Source organism: Cherax quadricarinatus, chromosome 9 (assembly GCF_038502225.1).
Source record: "Cherax quadricarinatus isolate ZL_2023a chromosome 9, ASM3850222v1, whole genome shotgun sequence".
NCBI lineage: Eukaryota > Metazoa > Arthropoda > Malacostraca > Decapoda > Parastacidae > Cherax > Cherax quadricarinatus.
Genome location: NC_091300.1, coordinates 2605631 through 2625805, shown reverse-complemented (window position 1 = coordinate 2625805; position 20175 = coordinate 2605631). Strand labels below are relative to the sequence as shown.

At 50.0% G+C, this 20175-nt stretch overlaps 1 protein-coding gene across 4 annotated transcripts in view; it reads left to right on the top strand.

The window, feature by feature from the left end:
• The window catches only part of mol (dual oxidase maturation factor 1 mol), a 226191-nt gene that overhangs the window by 87958 nt on the left and 118058 nt on the right, over positions 1-20175 (top strand). The window lies entirely within an intron of this gene.

Genomic DNA, 20175 nt, shown 5'->3' with positions numbered 1-20175 from the left:
CTGGCCGTGAGACACCCCGCTACCTGCATCACTCTTGATGACCTGGCCGTGAGACACCCAGCTACCTGCATCACTCTTGATGACCTGGCCGTGAGACACCCTGCTACTTGCATCACTCTTGATGACCTGGCCGTGAGACACCCCGCTACCTGCATCACTCTTGATGACCTGGCCGTGAGACACCCCGCTACCTGCATCACTCTTGATGACCTGGCCGTGAGACACCCCGCTACCTGCATCACTCTTGATGACCTGGCCGTGAGACACCCCGCCACCTGCACCACTCTTGATGACCTGGTCGTGAGACACCCCGCTACCTGCATCACTCTTGATGACCTGGCCGTGAGACACCCCGCTACCTACATCACTCTTGATGACCTGGCCGTGAGACACCCAGCCACCTGCATCACTCTTGATGACCTGGCCGTGAGACACCCTGCCATCTGCATCACTCCTGATGACCTGGCCGTGAGACACCCTGCCACCTGCATCACTCCTGATGACCTGGCCTTGAGACACCCTGCCACCTGCATCACTCTTGATGACCTGGCCGTGAGACACCCTGCCATCTGCATCACTCCTGATGACCTGGCCGTGAGACACCCTGCCACCTGCATCACTCCTGATGACCTGGCCGTGAGACACCCTGCCACCTGCATCACTCCTGATGACCTGGCCTTGAGACACCCTGCCACCTGCATCACTCCTGATGACCTGGCCGTGAGACACTCTGCCACCTGCATCACTCCTGATGACCTGGCCGTGAGACACCCTGCCATCTGCATCACTCCTGATGACCTGGCCTTGAGACACCCTGCCACCTGCATCACTCCTGATGACCTGGCGGTGAGACACCCTGCCACCTGCATCACTCCTGATGACCTGGCGGTGAGACACCCTGCCACCTGCATCACTCCTGATGACCTGGCGGTGAGACACCCTGCCACCTGCATCACTCCTGATGACCTGGCCGTGAGACACTCTGCCACCTGCATCACTCCTGATGACCTGGCCGTGAGACACCGAGCCACCTGCATCACTCTTGATGACCTGGCCGTGAGACACCCAGCCACCTGCATCACTCTTGATGGCCGTGAGACACCCAGCCACCTGCATCACTTCTGATGACCTGGCCGTGAGACACCCAGCCACCTGCATCACTCTTGATGGCCGTGAGACACCCAGCCACCTGCATCACTCTTGATGACCTGGCCGTGAGACACCCAGCCACCTGCATCACTCTTGATGGCCGTGAGACACCCAGCCACCTGCATCACTCTTGATGACCTGGCCGTGAGACACCCAGCCACCTGCATCACTCTTGATGACCTGGCCGTGAGACACCCAGCCACCTGCATCACTCTTGATGGCCGTGAGACACCGAGCCACCTGCATCACTCTTGATGACCTGGCCGTGAGACACCCAGCCACCTGCAACACTCTTGATTGCCGTGAGACACCCAGCCACCTGCACCACTCTTGATGACCTGGCCGTGAGACACCCAGCCACCTGCACCACTCTTGATGACCTGGCCGTGAGACACCCCGCTACCTGCACCACTCTTGATGACCTGGCCGTGAGACACCCCGCTACCTGCACCACTCTTGATGACCTGGCCGTGAGACACCCCGCTACCTGCATCACTCTTGATGACCTGGCCGTGAGACACTCCGCTACCTGCATCACTCTTGATGACCTGGCCGTGAGACACCCTGCTACCTTCACCACTCTTGATGACCTGGCCGTGAGACACCCCGCTACCTGCACACTCTGATGACCTGGCCGTGACCACTCTTGATGACCTGGCCGTGAGACACCCAGCTACCTGCACCACTCTTGATGACCTGGCCGTGAGACACCCCGCTACCTGCACCACTCTTGATGACCTGGCCGTGAGACACCCTGCTACCTGCACCACTCTTGATGACCTGGCCGTGAGACACCCCGCTACCTGCACCACTCTTGATGACCTGGCCGTGAGACACCCAGCCACCTGCATCACTCTTGATGACCTGGCCGTGAGACACCCAGCCACCTGCACCACTCTTGATGACCTGGCCGTGAGACACCCCGCTACCTGCACCACTCTTGATGACCTGGCCGTGAGACACCCAGCCACCTGCACCACTCTTGATGACCTGGCCGTGAGACACCCAGCCACCTGCACCACTCTTGATGACCTGGCCGTGAGACACCCTGCTACCTGCACCACTCTTGATGACCTGGCCGTGAGACACCCAGCCACCTGCACCACTCTTGATGACCTGGCCGTGAGACACCCCGCTACCTGCATCACTCTTGATGACCTGGCCGTGAGACACCCCGCTACCTGCACCACTCTTGATGACCTGGCCGTGAGACACCCCGCTACCTGCACCACTCTTGATGACCTGGCCGTGAGACACCCCGCTACCTGCACCACTCTTGATGACCTGGCCGTGAGACACCCCGCTACCTGCACCACTCTTGATGACCTGGCCGTGAGACACCCAGCTACCTGCACCACTCTTGATGACCTGGCCGTGAGACACTCCGCTACCTGCATCACTCTTGATGACCTGGCCGTGAGACACCCCGCTACCTGCATCACTCTTGATGACCTGGCCGTGAGACACCCCGCTACCTGCACCACTCTTGATGACCTGGCCGTGAGACACCCCGCTACCTGCACCACTCTTGATGACCTGGCCGTGAGACACCCCGCTACCTGCATCACTCTTGATGACCTGGCCCTGAGACACCCTGCTACCTGCATCACTCTTGATGACCTGGCCCTGAGACACCCCGCTACCTGCATCACTCTTGATGACCTGGCCGTGAGACACCCCGCTACCTGCATCACTCTTGATGACCTGGCCGTGAGACACCCCGCTACCTGCACCACTCTTGATGACCTGGCCGTGAGACACCCCGCTACCTGCACCACTCTTGATGACCTGGCCGTGAGACACCCCGCTACCTGCACCACTCTTGATGACCTGGCCGTGAGACACCCCGCTACCTGCACCACTCTTGATGACCTGGCCGTGAGACACCCAGCTACCTGCACCACTCTTGATGACCTGGCCGTGAGACACCCCGCTACCTGCACCACTCTTGATGACCTGGCCGTGAGACACCCCGCTACCTGCACCACTCTTGATGACCTGGCCGTGAGACACCCAGCCACCTGCACCACTCTTGATGACCTGGCCGTGAGACACCCCGCTACCTACACCACTCTTGATGACCTGGCCGTGAGACACCCCGCTACCTGCACCACTCTTGATGACCTGGCCGTGAGACACCCAGCTACCTGCACCACTCTTGATGACCTGGCCGTGAGACACCCAGCTACCTGCATCACTCTTGATGACCTGGCCGTGAGACACCCCGCTACCTGCACCACTCTTGATGACCTGGCCGTGAGACACCCCGCTACCTGCACCACTCTTGATGACCTGGCCGTGAGACACCCAGCTACCTGCACCACTCTTGATGACCTGGCCGTGAGACACCCAGCTACCTGCACCACTCTTGAGAAACTATCAGATCCAGTTACTACACTAAGACACCACAAGAACAAAAAAAAAAAACTTCGTATACTACGTACAACTGTGTGCATCACGTACACACATAACCTGCACATAGGAGAGAGGAGCTTAAGACGACGTTTCGGTCCGTCTTGGACCACTTACAAAGTCCCAATAACACGAAGAACAGAGGGCGTCAGTGTATAAAGGCCAGCAGACAGTGACGGCACCAAGAGAGGTAGAAAAAGAAATGTGATTCACATCATGTACGTTCTGCACACTACGTACACAAAGCACAGTACGTACGTTACAGTAACGTTACACATTACTGACAATATGTATTGGAGAAATGCGCAACATCTGGTTATCTATATTAGGTGTTGGGCCAACCAGTGGCTTCATCAGTACGGAACTGAGACGATATGTGAAGACAGTGGAATATTAGGTAATCAGTCCCTCAGTGGGACTGTTCCACTAGAAAGTCACTCTTGGAGGAGAGGACTGAGGAGGATATTAGTGAGTATAAAAAGAGTTTACAAGATTTTTAAATACAACTTTGATTTTAAAATTCTTAAATAGAGAAGTTAGTACTTGACCAGCCGGGCTGTGGTTCGTACGCTGGTTTACGCGCTGCCAGCAGTAACAACCTGGTTGATCAGACCCTGATCCACCATGAGGCCTGGTCGCGGACCGGACCGCGGGGGCACTGACCCCCCCGAAACCCCCTCCAGGTATACCCCAAATAAGGTATATCAAGAGGATTTTCAATTTTAAGGGAGAACCAACATATTCTTGGCTGAATATAATTGTTTGTCCTTCTCTGAATTTTAAAAAAATATTTGTAGCGATGTCAAGGAATTTAACACTTGTTGCGGGTGTTTAAATACTAAGCGGAATTGACAGGGGAAAGAAAGATTTAAGTGGGAGAATGCAGGTCAGGGGAACACAGGTTGGATCTAATTAAACACGAGCCACAGAGATGTGGCAGAAATGTGGCGCGAGTTGGAGGAGGAAATAGCGGAGTTAAATACATCACAGAGTTTTAAAACTGAGATGACTGGAGCGGGAGACGCTGACAGAAGGTGGTGATGAGCCAGCTGAAGAGACAGTAGTGGTGATTCTGAACCCAGCGAGGAGGTGGGGTCAGGAGCTGTGATTCGACCCCTTTCCCCCCACCTGCTAACATCAGATTATTATTATTATAATCAAGGGGGAAGCGCTAAACCCGGAGGATTATACAGCGCCTGGGGGGGGGATGTGGAAGGCATTCAGGCTTAATTCGGGGAACTGGAGCACAGATCCAATTCCCTAAATCAAGAGCCCCTCACTAACATCTAGGAACCTTCCTTGAGGGGTGCTAACATCAGAGAATTGTATACACCGGCAGCTCAGACGCTCCAGGGTCTGGAACGATATTGTTCCAGACCCTTTCGATAAACTCTTCTCCAGGCTGAGGGACTAATTACCTTATATCGCCTCTGTATTTGACTGAGGAAGCCAACTGTGTAGCCGAAACTTTTCATCAATAGTGATACCCAACTGTCGCACATGTGTCTTAGTCCTCATTATTATGGGGAAGCACTAAACCCGTAAGGATTATACAGCACCTGTGGGGGGGGGAGATAGGGAAGGCATTCAGGTTCAGTTCAGGGAACTGGAGCATAGATCCAATTCCCTGGATCAAGAACCCCTCATCAGCATCAAGGAACCTCCCTTGAGGGGCCTTAATCATCATCTTGTCAATATTTTATATAATTTTCACCAAGTTTAAAACCGACCGGGAGAGACATTCTCGAGGCATTACACGCAGTTCAACTGTTCGAACGCCATTAACTACGTCAGCAAATCATCAAAATTTGCATCCACACTGCAGCCAAAATCCAGAACGATATTATCCTTCTCGTAAGATTTAGCAGCCATTAAAACTGTTGATTATCCTAACCAAAAAGAAGCGCTAAACCTATAAGGGTCATAATGCCCATTAAAGCTGAGGTTTCTACAAGACGCGCACTCCAGGTTTTTTGAAAAAAAGGCCACACCATTTATAGAAAAAATTCTACGAGCACCTGAGAGTTGTAGAGGGAGTGACGGGGGGCTGAGTCTCCCTGTTATATACCATCACGCAGGATGGGGCTGAGTCTCCCTGTTATATACCATCACGCAGGATGGGGCTGAGTCTCCCTGTTATATACCATCACGCAGGATGGGGCTGAGTCTCCCTGTTATATACCATCACGCAGGATGGGGCTGAGTCTCCCTGTTATATTCCATCACTCAGGATGGGGCTGAGTCTCCCTGTTATATTCCATCACGCAGGATGGGGCTGAGTCTCCCTGTTATATTCCATCACGCAGGATGGGGCTGAGTCTCCCTGTTATATTCCATCACGCAGGATGGGGCTGAGTCTCCCTGTTATATTCCATCACGCAGGATGGGGCTGAGTCTCCCTGTTATATACCATCACGCAGGATGGGGCTGAGTCTCCCTGTTATATACCATCACGCAGGATGGGGCTGAGTCTCCCTGTTATATACCATCACGCAGGATGGGGCTGAGTCTCCCTGTTATATTCCATCACGCAGGATGGGGCTGAGTCTCCCTGTTATATACCATCACGCAGGATGGGGCTGAGTCTCCCTGTTATATTCCATCACGCAGGATGGGGCTGAGTCTCCCTGTTATATACCATCACGCAGGATGGGGCTGAGTCTCCCTGTTATATTCCATCACGCAGGATGGGGCTGAGTCTCCCTGTTATATACCATCACGCAGGATGGGGCTGAGTCTCCCTGTTATATACCATCACGCAGGATGGGGCTGAGTCTCCCTGTTATATTCCATCACGCAGGATGGGGCTGAGTCTCCCTGTTATATACCATCACTCAGGATGGGGCTGAGTCTCCCTGTTATATTCCATCACGCAGGATGGGGCTGAGTCTCCCTGTTATATTCCATCACGCAGGATGGGGCTGAGTCTCCCTGTTATATTCCATCACGCAGGATGGGGCTGAGTCTCCCTGTTATATACCATCACGCAGGATGGGGCTGAGTCTCCCTGTTATATTCCATCACGCAGGATGGGGCTGAGTCTCCCTGTTATATTCCATCACGCAGGATGGGGCTGAGTCTCCCTGTTATATTCCATCACGCAGGATGGGGCTGAGTCTCCCTGTTATATTCCATCACGCAGGATGGGGCTGAGTCTCCCTGTTATATACCATCACGCAGGATGGGGCTGAGTCTCCCTGTTATATTCCATCACGCAGGATGGGGCTGAGTCTCCCTGTTATATACCATCACGCAGGATGGGGCTGAGTCTCCCTGTTATATTCCATCACGCAGGATGGGGCTGACTCTCCCTGTTATATTCCATCACGCAGGATGGGGCTGAGTCTCCCTGTTATATTCCATCACGCAGGATGGGGCTGAGTCTCCCTGTTATATTCCATCACGCAGGATGGGGCTGAGTCTCCCTGTTATATACCATCACGCAGGATGGGGCTGAGTCTCCCTGTTATATTCCATCACGCAGGATGGGGCTGAGTCTCCCTGTTATATTCCATCACGCAGGATGGGGCTGAGTCTCCCTGTTATATTCCATCACTCAGGATGGGGCTGAGTCTCCCTGTTATATTCCATCACGCAGGATGGGGCTGAGTCTCCCTGTTATATTCCATCACGCAGGATGGGGCTGAGTCTCCCTGTTATATACCATCACGCAGGATGGGGCTGAGTCTCCCTGTTATATTCCATCACGCAGGATGGGGCTGAGTCTCCCTGTTATATACCATCACGCAGGATGGGGCTGAGTCTCCCTGTTATATTCCATCACGCAGGATGGGGCTGAGTCTCCCTGTTATATACCATCACGCAGGATGGGGCTGAGTCTCCCTGTTATATTCCATCACGCAGGATGGGGCTGAGTCTCCCTGTTATATACCATCACGCAGGATGGGGCTGAGTCTCCCTGTTATATTCCATCACGCAGGATGGGGCTGAGTCTCCCTGTTATATACCATCACGCAGGATGGGGCTGAGTCTCCCTGTTATATTCCATCACGCAGGATGGGGCTGAGTCTCCCTGTTATATATCAAGCAGGATGGGGCCATCACGCAGGATGGGGCTGAGTCTCCCTGTTATATTCCATCACGCAGGATGGGGCTGAGTCTCCCTGTTATATACCATCACGCAGGATGGGGCTGAGTCTCCCTGTTATATTCCATCACGCAGGATGGGGCTGAGTCTCCCTGTTATATACCATCACGCAGGATGGGGCTGAGTCTCCCTGTTATATTCCATCACGCAGGATGGGGCTGAGTCTCCCTGTTATGTTCCATCACGCAGAATGGGGCTGAGTCTCCCTGTTATATACCATCACGCAGGATGGGGCTGAGTCTCCCTGTTATATACCATCACGCAGGATGGGGCTGAGTCTCCCTGTTATATTCCATCACGCAGGATGGGGCTGAGTCTCCCTGTTATATTCCATCACGCAGGATGGGGCTGAGTCTCCCTGTTATATTCCATCACGCAGGATGGGGCTGAGTCTCCCTGTCATATTCCATCACGCAGGATGGGGCTGAGTCTCCCTGTTATATACCATCACGCAGGATGGGGCTGAGTCTCCCTGTTATATTCCATCACGCAGGATGGGGCTGAGTCTCCCTGTTATATACCATCACGCAGGATGGGGCTGAGTCTCCCTGTTATATTCCATCACGCAGGATGGGGCTGAGTCTCCCTGTTACATTCCATCACGCAGGATGGGGCTGAGTCTCCCTGTTATATTCCATCACGCAGGATGGGGCTGAGTCTCCCTGTTATATTCCATCACGCAGGATGGGGCTGAGTCTCCGTGTTATATTCCATCCCGCAGGATGGGGCTGAGTCTCCCTGTTATGTTCCATCACGCAGGATGGGGCTGAGTCTCCCTGTTATATACCATCACGCAGGATGGGGCTGAGTCTCCCTGTTATATACCATCACGCAGGATGGGGCTGAGTCTCCCTGTTATATACCATCACGCAGGATGGGGCTGAGTCTCCCTGTTATATTCCATCACGCAGGATGGGGCTGAGTCTCCCTGTTACATTCCATCACGCAGGATGGGGCTGAGTCTCCCTGTTATATTCCATCACGCAGGATGGGGCTGAGTCTCCCTGTTATATTCCATCACGCAGGATGGGGCTGAGTCTCCCTGTTATATACCATCACGCAGGATGGGGCTGAGTCTCCCTGTTATATTCCATCACGCAGGATGGGGCTGAGTCTCCCTGTTATATACCATCACGCAGGATGGGGCTGAGTCTCCCTGTTATATTCCATCACGCAGGATGGGGCTGAGTCTCCCTGTTATATTCCATCACGCAGGATGGGGCTGAGTCTCCCTGTTATATACCATCACGCAGGATGGGGCTGAGTCTCCCTGTTATATACCATCACGCAGGATGGGGCTGAGTCTCCCTGTTATATTCCATCACGCAGGATGGGGCTGAGTCTCCCTGTTATATTCCATCACGCAGGATGGGGCTGAGTCTCCCTGTTACATTCCATCACGCAGGATGGGGCTGAGTCTCCCTGTTATATTCCATCACGCAGGATGGGGCTGAGTCTCCCTGTTATATTCCATCACGCAGGATGGGGCTGAGTCTCCCTGTTATATACCATCACGCAGGATGGGGCTGAGTCTCCCTGTTACATTCCATCACGCAGGATGGGGCTGAGTCTCCCTGTTATATTCCATCACGCAGGATGGGGCTGAGTCTCCCTGTTATATTCCATCACGCAGGATGGGGCTGAGTCTCCCTGTTATATACCATCACGCAGGATGGGGCTGAGTCTCCCTGTTATATTCCATCACGCAGGATGGGGCTGAGTCTCCCTGTTATATTCCATCACGCAGGATGGGGCTGAGTCTCCCTGTTATATACCATCACGCAGGATGGGGCTCATACGAGGTGTTGAAATCTCTCAGTCTGAGCTGGGAGACTTGGGTAGGTAATGATGATATCGTCAGGTACTCCCAGTAAGACCTCATCAGCCCCGACACATTGATGGGTATTGTCGCAGGAGACCTGGAGTTACTATTACACCGAAACTGCCATCTCTCAGCCTATCCCATATACACGAGAAATTATCAACCATTTCCAGAGATTTTTCCCTGGAACCAGACTTCGCTTAATTGCCTGTTCCACTAAGCTGTTGCTGTTGGCTGCCCGCCGTCCCACATATCCATCACAGCGTGGTTGATGTAACACTTGACTGAGGCAGTGAGCCAGATTCCTCTTCAAGACTTCACACTGCTTCCTGCAGTGTGTCTGACATCTGCTGTCAGCAGCGGGGAGAGTCTTGTAGCACGGATGTTGACACACTGGCTGCTCTCTTATTGTGCCCTTCAGCAGTAAGGAGAGGGACCAGTATGGGAAGGGGCCAATAAGGAAGGGGTCAGTAAAGGAAGGGGTCAATAAAGAATGGGGTCAGTAAAGGAAGGGGCCAGTAAAGGAAGGGGCCAGTAAAGGAAGGGGTCAGTAAGGAAAGGGTTAGTAAGGAAGGGGTCAGTAAGGAAAGGGTTAGTAAGGTAGGGGCCAGTAAAGGAAGGGGTCAGTAAAGGAAGGGGTCAGTAAAGGAAGGGATCAGTAAAGAAGGGGTCAGTAAAGGAAGGTGTCAGTAAGGAAGGGATCAGTAAGGAAGGGACCAGTAAAGGAAGGGGTCAGTAAAGGAAGGGGTCAGAAAAGGAAGGGGTCAGTAAGGAAGGGGTCAGTAAAGGAAGGGGCAAGTAAAGGAAGGGGTCAGTGAAGGAAGGGGTCGGTAAAGGAAGGGGCCAGTAAAGGAAGGGGTCAGTAAAGGAAGGGGTCAGTAAAGGAAGGGGTCAGTAAGGGAAGGAGAAAGTAAATGAAGGGGTCAGTAAAGATAGGGGCCAGTAAAGGAAGGGGTCTTTAAAGGAAGAGGTCAGTAAAGGAAGGGGTCAGTAAAGGAAGGGGTCAGCAAAGGAAGGGGTCAGTAAAGGAAGGGGTCAGTAAAGGAAGGGGCCAGTAAAGGAAGGGTCAGTAAAGGGAGGGGTCAGTAAAGGAAGGGGTCAGTAAAGGAAGGGGTCAGTAAAGTAAGGGGTCAGTAAAGGAAGGGGTCAGTAAAGGAAGGGGTCAGTAAGTAAGGGGTCAGAAAAGGAAGGGGCCAGTAAAGGAAGGGGTCAGTAAAGGAAGGGGTCGGTAAAGGAAGGGGCCAGTAAAGGAAGGGGCCAGTACAGGAAGGGGCCAGTACAGGAAGGTGTCAGTAAAGAAAGGGGTCAGTAAAGGAAGGGGTCAGTAAAGGAAGGAGAAAGTAAATGAAGGGGTCAGTAAAGGAAGGGGTCAGTAAAGGAAGGGTCAGCAAAGGAAGGGGTCAGCAAAGGAAGGGGTCAGTAAAGGAAGGGGTCAGTAAAGGAAGGGGTCAGTAAAGGAAGGGGTCAGTAAAGGAAGAGGCCAGTAAAGGAAGGGGTCAGTAAAGGAAGGGGCCAGTAAAGGAAGGGGCCAGTAAAGGAAGGGGCCAGTAAAGGAAGGGGCCAGTAAAGGAGGGGGTCAGTAAAGGAAGGGGTCAGTAAAGGAAGGGGTCAGTAAGGGAAGGGGTCAGTCAAGGAAAGGGTCAGTAAAGGAAGGGGTCAGTAAAGGGAGGGGTCAGTAAAGGTAGGGGTCAGTAAAGGAAGGGGTCAGTAAAGGAAGGGGCCAGTAAAGGAAGGGGTCAGTAAAGGAAGGGGTCAGTAAAGGATGGGGTCAGTAAAGGAAGGGGTCAGTAAAGGAAGGGGTCAGTAAAGGAAGGTGTCAGTAAAGGAAGGGGTCAGTAAAGGAATGGGTCAGTAAAGGAAGGGGTCAGTAAAGGAAGGGGTCAGTAAAGGAAGGGGTCAGTAGAGGAATGGGTCAGTAAAGGAAGGGGTCAGTAAAGGAATGGGTCAGTAAAGGAAGGGGTCAGTAAAGGAATGGGTCAGTAAAGGAAGGGGTCAGTAAAGGAAGGGGTCAGTAGAGGAATGGGTCAGTAAAGGAAGGGGTCAGTAAAGGAATGGGTCAGTAAAGGAAGGGGTCAGTAAAGGAATGGGTCAGTAAAGAAAGGGGTCAGTAAAGGAAGGGGTCAGTAGAGGAATGGGTCAGTAAAGGAAGGGGTCAGTAAAGGAAGGGGTCAGTAGAGGAATGGGTCAGTAAAGGAAGGGGTCAGTAAAGGAAGGGGTCAGTAAAGGAAGGGGTCAGTAAAGGAAGGGGTCAGTAAAGGAAGGGGTCAGTAAAGGAAGGGGTCAGTAAAGGAAGGGGTCAGTAAAGGAAGGGGCCAGTAAAGGAAGGGGTCAGTAAAGGAAGGGGTCAGTAAAGGAAGGGGCCAGTAAAGGAAGGGGTCAGTAAAGGAAGGGGCCAGTAAAGGAAGGGGCCAGTAAAGGAAGGGGTCAGTAAAGGAAGGGGTCAGTAAAGGAAGGGGTCAGTAAAGGAAGGGGTCAGTAAAGGAAGGGGCCAGTAAAGGAAGGGGTCAGTAAAGGAAGGGGTCAGTAAAGGAAGGGGTCAGTAAAGGAAGGGGTCAGTATAGGAAGGGGTCAGTAAAGGAAGGGGCCAGTAAAGGAAGGGGTCAGTAAAGGAAGGGGTCAGTAAAGGAAGGGGTCAGTAAAGGAAGGAGTCAGTAAAGGAAGGGGTCAGTAAAGGAAGGAGTCAGTAAAGGAAGGGGCCAGTAAAGGAAGGGGTCAGTAAAGGAAGGGGTCAGTAAAGGAAGGGGTCAGTAAAGGAAGGGGTCAGTAAAGGAAGGAGTCAGTAAAGGAAGGGGTCAGTAAAGGAAGGAGTCAGTAAAGGAAGGGGTCAGTAAAGGAAGGAGTCAGTAAAGGAAGGGGTCAGTAAAGGAAGGGGTCAGTAAAGGAAGGGGTCAGTAAAGGAAGGGGTCAGTAAAGGAAGGGGTCAGTAAAGGAAGGGGTCAGTAAAGGAAGGGGTCAGTAAAGGAAGGGGTCAGTAAAGGAAGGAGTCAGTAAAGGAAGGGGTCAGTAAAGGAAGGAGTCAGTAAAGGAAGGGGTCAGTAAAGGAAGGAGTCAGTAAAGGAAGGGGTCAGTAAAGGGTGGCCAGTGGTGGCCAGTGGTAGTGGTGGCCAGTGGTGGCCAGTGGTGGCCAGTGGTGGCCAGTGGTAGTGGTGGCCAGTGGTGGCCAGTGGTGGCCAGTGGTGGCCAGTGGTAGTGGTGGCCAGTGGTGGCCAGTGGTAGTGGTGGCCAGTGGTGGCCAGTGGTGACCAGTGGTAGTGGTGACCAGTGGTGGCCAGTGGTGGCCAGTGGTGGCCAGTGGTGGCCAGTGGTGGCCAGTGGTGGCCAGTGGTAGTGGTGACCAGTGGTGGCCAGTGGTGGCCAGTGGTGGCCAGTGGTGGCCAGTGGTAGTGGTGGCCAGTGGTGGCCAGTGGTGGCCAGTGGTGGCCAGTGGTGGCCAGTGGTGGCCAGTGGTAGTGGTGACCAGTGGTGACCAGTGGTAGTGGTGACCAGTGGTAGTGGTGACCAGTGGTAGTGGTGACCAGTGGTGGCCAGTGGTGGCCAGTGGTGACCAGTGGTGACCAGTGGTGGCCAGTGGTGGCCAGTGGTGGCCAGTGGTGACCAGTGGTGGCCAGTGGTAGTGGTGACCAGTGGTAGTGGTGACCAGTGGTGGCCAGTGGTGGCCAGTGGTGGCCAGTGGTGGCCAGTGTTGACCAGTGGTGACCAGTGGTAGTGGTGACCAGTGGTAGTGGTGACCAGTGGTGACCAGTGGTGGCCAGCGGTGGCCAGCGGTGGCCAGTGGTGGCCAGTGGTAGTGGTGACCAGTGGTAGTGGTGACCAGTGGTGGCCAATGGTGGCCAGTGGTAGTGGTGACCAGTGGTAGTAATAGTAACAGTGGTGGTGGTAGTGGTGACCAGTGGTAGTGATAGTAACAGTGGTGGTGGTAGTGGTGACCAGTGGTAGTGATAGTAACAGTGGTGGTGGTAGCAGTGATGGAGTGACCAGCGGTGATAATGGTGTTGGTAGTAATAGCAGTGGTGAGGGTGTTGCTGGAAGTGATAGTGATGTTAGCAGTGATAGTGGTGATGAAGTGGGGTAATAGTAGTCGCGGTGGTTACAGTAGTGGTGGTGGTGATGGTTGTGGTATTAGTTACATTGGTGGTGGTGGTGGTGGTATTACGGTGGTGTTAATGGTTAGGTGGGTACACTGGTACCAGCTTCATTGGTAACCACTGCAGGATACACTTGTCTTGTACTGGTCACTGACTAGTCACTGTCATTTAGTCAGTCAGTATGTCACTGATCAGAAGGTCAACGTGTCACGAGCTGAAAAGGTCAACCAGTCGTAGGCAGACAGGGGTCAGAGGTCATGGTGGCAGACATGGGGTCAGAGGCCATGGTGGCAACCAGGGGTCAGAGGTCATGGTGGCAGACATGGGGTCAGACGTCATGGTGGCAGACAGGGGTCAGACGTCATGGTGGCAGACAGGGGGCCATAGGTCATGGTGGCAGACAGGGGTCAGAGGTCATGGTGGCAGACAGGGGATCACAGATCATGGTGGCAGACAGGGGGTCACAGGTCATGGTGCCAGACAGGGGGTCACAGGTCATGGTGGCAAGCAGGGGGTCACAGGTCATGGTGGCAAGCAGGGGGTCACAGGTCATGGTGGCAGACAGGGGGTCACAGGTCATGGTGCCAGACAGGGGGTCACAGGTCATGGTGGCAAGCAGGGGGTCACAGGTCATGGTGGCAGACAGGGGATCACAGATCATGGTGGCAGACAGGGGGTCACAGGTCATGGTGGCAAGCAGGGGGTCACAGGTCATGGTGGCAGACAGGGGATCACAGATCATGGTGCCAGACAGGGGGTCACAGGTCATGGTGGCAAGCAGGGGGTCACAGGTCATGGTGGCAGACAGGGGATCACAGATCATGGTGCCAGACAGGGGGTCACAGGTCATGGTGGCAAGCAGGGGGTCACAGGTCATGGTGGCAGACAGGGGGTCACAGGTCATGGTGCCAGACAGGGGGTCACAGGTCATGGTGCCAGACAGGGGGTCACAGGTCATGGTGGCAGCCAGGGGTAACAGGACATGGTGGCAGACAGGGGGTCACAGGTCATGGTGCCAGACAGGGGGTAACAGGACATGGTGGCAGACAGGTGTCAGGTCTCAATTTTTTTTTAAACGGCTCTTATACTAGTCTCATTTCTTTAATATATGGTATTATATAGTACATAGCAACACCATCGTCTCTACAACACTCACACCCTGACACCCACACAAGTGTTGCCACCATGGCCTTGGATGCACTGGAAGAAAATCAGAATGCAGATGTAATATACACAGACTTTGCAAAAGCATTTGACAAATGCGATCATGGCGTAATAGCCCATAAAATACGTGCTAAAGGAATAACTGGGAAAGTGGGGAGATGGATCTTCAACTTCCTAACAAATCGAACACAAAGAGTAGTGGTCAACAGAGTTAAATCGGAGGCTGCCATAGTGAAGAGCTCTGTTCCACAAGGCACAGTACTCGCCCCCATCTTATTCCTTATCCTCATATCAGACATAGACAGAGATATACACCACAGCACCGTATCATCCTTTGCGGATGATACTAGGATCTGCATGAGGCTGTCATCTGCTGAGGACGCGGTTAACCTCCAAGAAGATATAAACAAAGTTTTCCAGTGGGCAACGGTAAACAATATGATGTTCAATGAGGACAAATTCCAACTACTCCGTTATGGAAAACTGGAGGAGATAATAACTAGAACAGAGTATACTACTGACTCCGGCCATACAATAGAGCGGAAAAATAATGTAAGGGACCTGGGAGTAGTAATGTCTGAGGATCTCACTTTCAAGGATCACAACAGTGCCACGATCGCACGTGCAAAGAAAATGATAGGATGGATAATGAGAACTTTCAAAACGAGAGATGCCAAGCCCATGATGATCCTTTTCAAATCACTTGTTCTCTCTAGGCTGGAATACTGCTGTACATTAACATCTCCATTCAAAGCAGGTGAAATCGCAGATCTAGAGAGTGTACAGAGATCCTTTACTGCACGTATAAGTTCTGTCAAGCACCTTAACTACTGGGAACGCTTGGAAGCACTTGACTTGTACTCGTTGGAACGCAGGAGGGAGAGATATATCATAATCTACACTTGGAAAATCTTGGAAGGAATGGTCCCAAATCTGCACACAGAAATCACTCCCTACGAAAGTAAAAGACTGGGCAGGCGATGCAAAATGCCCCCAATAAAAAGTAGGGGCGCCATTGGTACACTAAGAGAAAACACCATAAGTGTCCGGGGCCCAAAACTGTTCAACAGCCTCCCATCAAGCATTAGGGGAATTGCCAATAAACCCCTGGCTGCCTTCAAGAGAGAGCTGGACAGACACCTAAAGTCAGTGCCGGATCAGCCGGGCTGTGGCTCGTACGTCGGACTGCGTGCGGCCAGCAGTAACAGCCTAGTTGATCAGGCCCTGATCCATCGGGAGGCCTGGTCATGGACCGGGCCGCGGGGGCGTTGATCCCCGGAATAACCTCCAGGTAACCAGGTAACCACTGTGTACCGCTGTAGGCCTAGTCTTGTAGCCTACGCTAAGACAAAGATCATTTTTGGTCATAAACACAGACTTCGATGGTCGCAACTGAACTGTATTCACGGTGTTCTTCAGGACAATTCGTGACGCTAATACACTTCACACAAACAGTGTCCGTGATTCGATCCCCGGCGAGGATGAAAACATTGAACGTGTTTCCTGACACCTGCTGTCCCCGTTCACCTAGCAAGCAAGCAGGTACCTGTTAGTCAGCTGTCGTAAGTCGTATTCTGGGGGATTGAAGGACCCACAGTGGCAATAAGACAGTCCTCGAAGACGCACTGACTTTCTTGGGTTATTCTAGCTAACCCTCCAGGGTAAAAAATCCGAAGAAAATCTTATATTTCATTTTAAGAACAACGAGAACAAGAAAACACAGTATCAAAGTCCAGTACTCAGAGCTCTTAAAATCAGTGTTCCAGAGCTTCCATAACCAAGATTCCACAGCTCTCAGAATCCAAATCTCGTAGCTTTAAGAATGAATATCCAAGAGATGTCAGAATCAAGAACCCAGCACTCTTAGAATCAAGATCCCAGAGCTCTCAGAATCAAGATCCCAGAGCTCTCAGAAACAAGGCCACGGAGTTCTCAGAGTCAACTCCTCAGAGTTCTCTGGCTCAAGGAAAACGGAAAATACCTGTTGTTCTAATTATAGAAAATTGACTCCCATCCCCCCCAGTGTCGAGAGGAAACTTAAATAATAAACAATTATAACGGAGAGAAAAAATGTATAAAATACCGACAGGTTGGAAAAACAATAAACACAAACGTAGTAGTCAATAAAGAATAACATTATACTGCATCCGTTTTCATTTTTCCGAACAGTTGTAATGGCACTTATGCGGCCTGAGAATCTCATTCAGCTTGCCCGCCAAAACCACGTATTATTAGCCACGTTTCCCGCCAAAACCATATTTTATTAGCCATGTTTCCCGCCAAAACCATATTTTATTAGCCATGTTTCCCGCCAAAACCATATTTTATTAGCCATGTTTCCCGCCAAAATCATATTTTATTAGCCATGTTTCCCGCCAATACCATATTTTATTAGCCACGTTTCCCGCCAAAAACATATTTTTTAGCCATGTTTCCCGCCAAAACCATATTTTATTAGCCATGTTTCCCGCCAAAACCATATTTTATTAGCCATGTTTCCCGCCAAAACTATATTTTATTAGCCATGTTTCCCGCCAAAACCATATTTTATTAGCCATGTTTCCCGCCAAAACCATATTTTATTAGCCATGTTTCCCGCCAAAACCATATTTTATTAACCATGTTTCCCGCCAAAACCATATTTTATTATCCATGTTTCCCGCCAAAACCACGTATTATTAGCCACGTTTCCCGCCAAAACCATATTTTATTAGCCATGTTTCCCGCCAAAACTATATTTTATTAGCCATGTTTCCCGCCAAAATCATATTTTATTAGCCATGTTTCCCGCCAATGCCATATTTTATTAGCCACGTTTCCCGCCAAAACTATATTTTATTAGCCACGTTTCCCGCCAAAACCATATTTTATTAGCCATGTTTCCCGCCAAAACCATATTTTATTAGCCATGTTTCCCGCCAAAACCATATTTTATTAGCCATGTTTCCCGCCAAAACTATATTTTATTAGCCATGTTTCCCGCCAAAACCATATTTTATTAACCATGTTTCCCGCCAAAACCATATTTTATTAGCCATGTTTCCCGCCAAAACAATATTTTAATAGCCATGGTTCCCTCCAAATCTATATTAGCCATGTTTCCCGCCAAAACCATATTTTATTAACCACGTTTCCCGCCAAAACCATATTTTATTAGCCATGTTTCCCGCCAAAACCATATTTTATTAGCCATGTTTCCCGCCAAAACCACGTATTATTAGCCACGTTTCCCGCCAAAACCATATTTTATTAACCATGTTTCCCGCCAAAACCATATTTTATTAGCCACGTTTCCCGCCAAAACCATATTTTATTAAGACACTTATGCAGCATATGGGAATCTTTATTCAGGAAACGTTTCGCCACACAGTGGCTTCATCAGTCCAATACAAAGAGGAAGGCGTAAGGAGAGGAGGAGAATGAGGTAATCAGTCCCTCAACCTGGAGTCGATGTGTTCAGTCCATCAATCTTGATGGACTGAACACATCGACTCCAGGTTGAGGGACTGATTACCTCATTCTCCTCCTCTCCTTACGCCTTCCTCTTTGTATATGACTGATGAAGCCACTGTGTGGCGAAACGTTTCCTGAATAAAGATTCCCATATGCTGCATAAGTGTCTCAATCTTCAACTTGTCGGTTTTTCAAACCATTCATCACACACACATATTTTATTAGCCATGTTTCCCGCCAAAACCATATTTTATTAGCCATGTTTCCCGCCAAAACCATATTTTATTAGCCACGTTTCCCGCCAAAACCATATTTTATTAGCCATGTTTCCCGCCAAAACCATATTTTATTAGCCATGTTTCCCGCCAAAACCATATTTTATTAGCCATGTTTCCCGCCAAAACCATATTTTATTAACCATGTTTCCCGCCAAAACCATATTTTATTAGCCATGTTTCCCGCCAAAACCATATTTTATTAGCCATGTTTCCCGCCAAAACCATATTTTATTAGCCATGTTTCCCGCCAAAACCATATTTTATTAGCCATGTTTCCCGCCAAAACCATATTTTATTAGCCATGTTTCCCGCCAAAACCATATTTTATTAGCCATGTTTCCCGCCAAAACCACGTATTATTAGCCATGTTTCCCGCCAAAACAATACACTGTTGACCATATTTCCGCCAAGTTTTGGAAGAAATATTAAATCTTACTACAAGATGTCTCCATATAACCTCTGAGGCAACTATGTGCAGTGTAATCAAGTGAAGAATTATACACATGTGCAGCACCTGGGTATCTGTAGTTGTAGATGTTTCGCCCACTAGCGGCTTTATCAGTACAAATTCAAGAATATAATGTGAAGACTGCACAACTATATACAGAAGATGAAGTAATCAGTCCCTCAGCCTTGGCATAAGGGACTGATTACCCCATCTTTTGCATGTAGTTCCACAGTCTTCACATTATATCTTCGAATTTGTATTGATAAAACCACTGGAGGGCGAAACATCTACAACTTAAGATACCCAGATTTTGCCCATGTGTAATTGTACATCGTACCTGTACTGTGCACCGTACATGTACAACAGTTTAGTAAATCAAAAGATAAGCAATCCTGACTAAGTCTTCCTGTCGTAACAAGACCTTGAGGATCCAACAGCAGGATCAGGAACTATGGATCTCTCCCCGCTGTCTACCTGCTCTCACCTGCATTACTACACATGCATGGTAGAAACTCATGCACAGTCTTGCCAGCTTGTCTCATGGACGCACAAGCTGGTGTGGAAGCTTCACTAAGAACACTTAACACTCCTGCCCAGTAAGCTTGAGCAAATCTTAGCTCCTTGTACAAGCAATATATATATATATATATATATATATATATATATATATATATATATATATATATATATATATATATATATATATATATATATATATATATTTATATTTGTGCCGTATAGGTAAAATTTGCTATTTTGGCATAAATATCAACGCTTTTCTTGCCGAATAGGGCAAGTGAAAATTTGTGTATGCAGTAATTTCGAAAAAATTATTCTGAACCTACGAAAAAATATATATTTCATTGTGTTTATTATTAAATTATCGTAAACTTGTCTAAAATATATATAGTTGGATTAGGCTAAATTAAATTACGTTTGTTATAATAAGGTTAGGTAAGTTTTCTAAGGTTCTTTTGGTACAAAATTATTAATTTTTACATTAATATAAATGAAAAAAATTATGTTTAAAGGTATAAGAGAAAATTTTATAAAGGACTTAAATTTAAATGAGTTCTTGCTAACTGACCAGTTTTACCTATTAGACACGACATATATACACACATATACACATTATACAATACATATAACTGTAGCAGAGCTGGCAGTGTTGGAGAGTGTGTTGGTGTTGGAGAGAGTGTTGGTGTTGGAGAGAGTGTTGTGGTACATCCAGCAGCTGGCGGTGTTGGAGAGAGTGC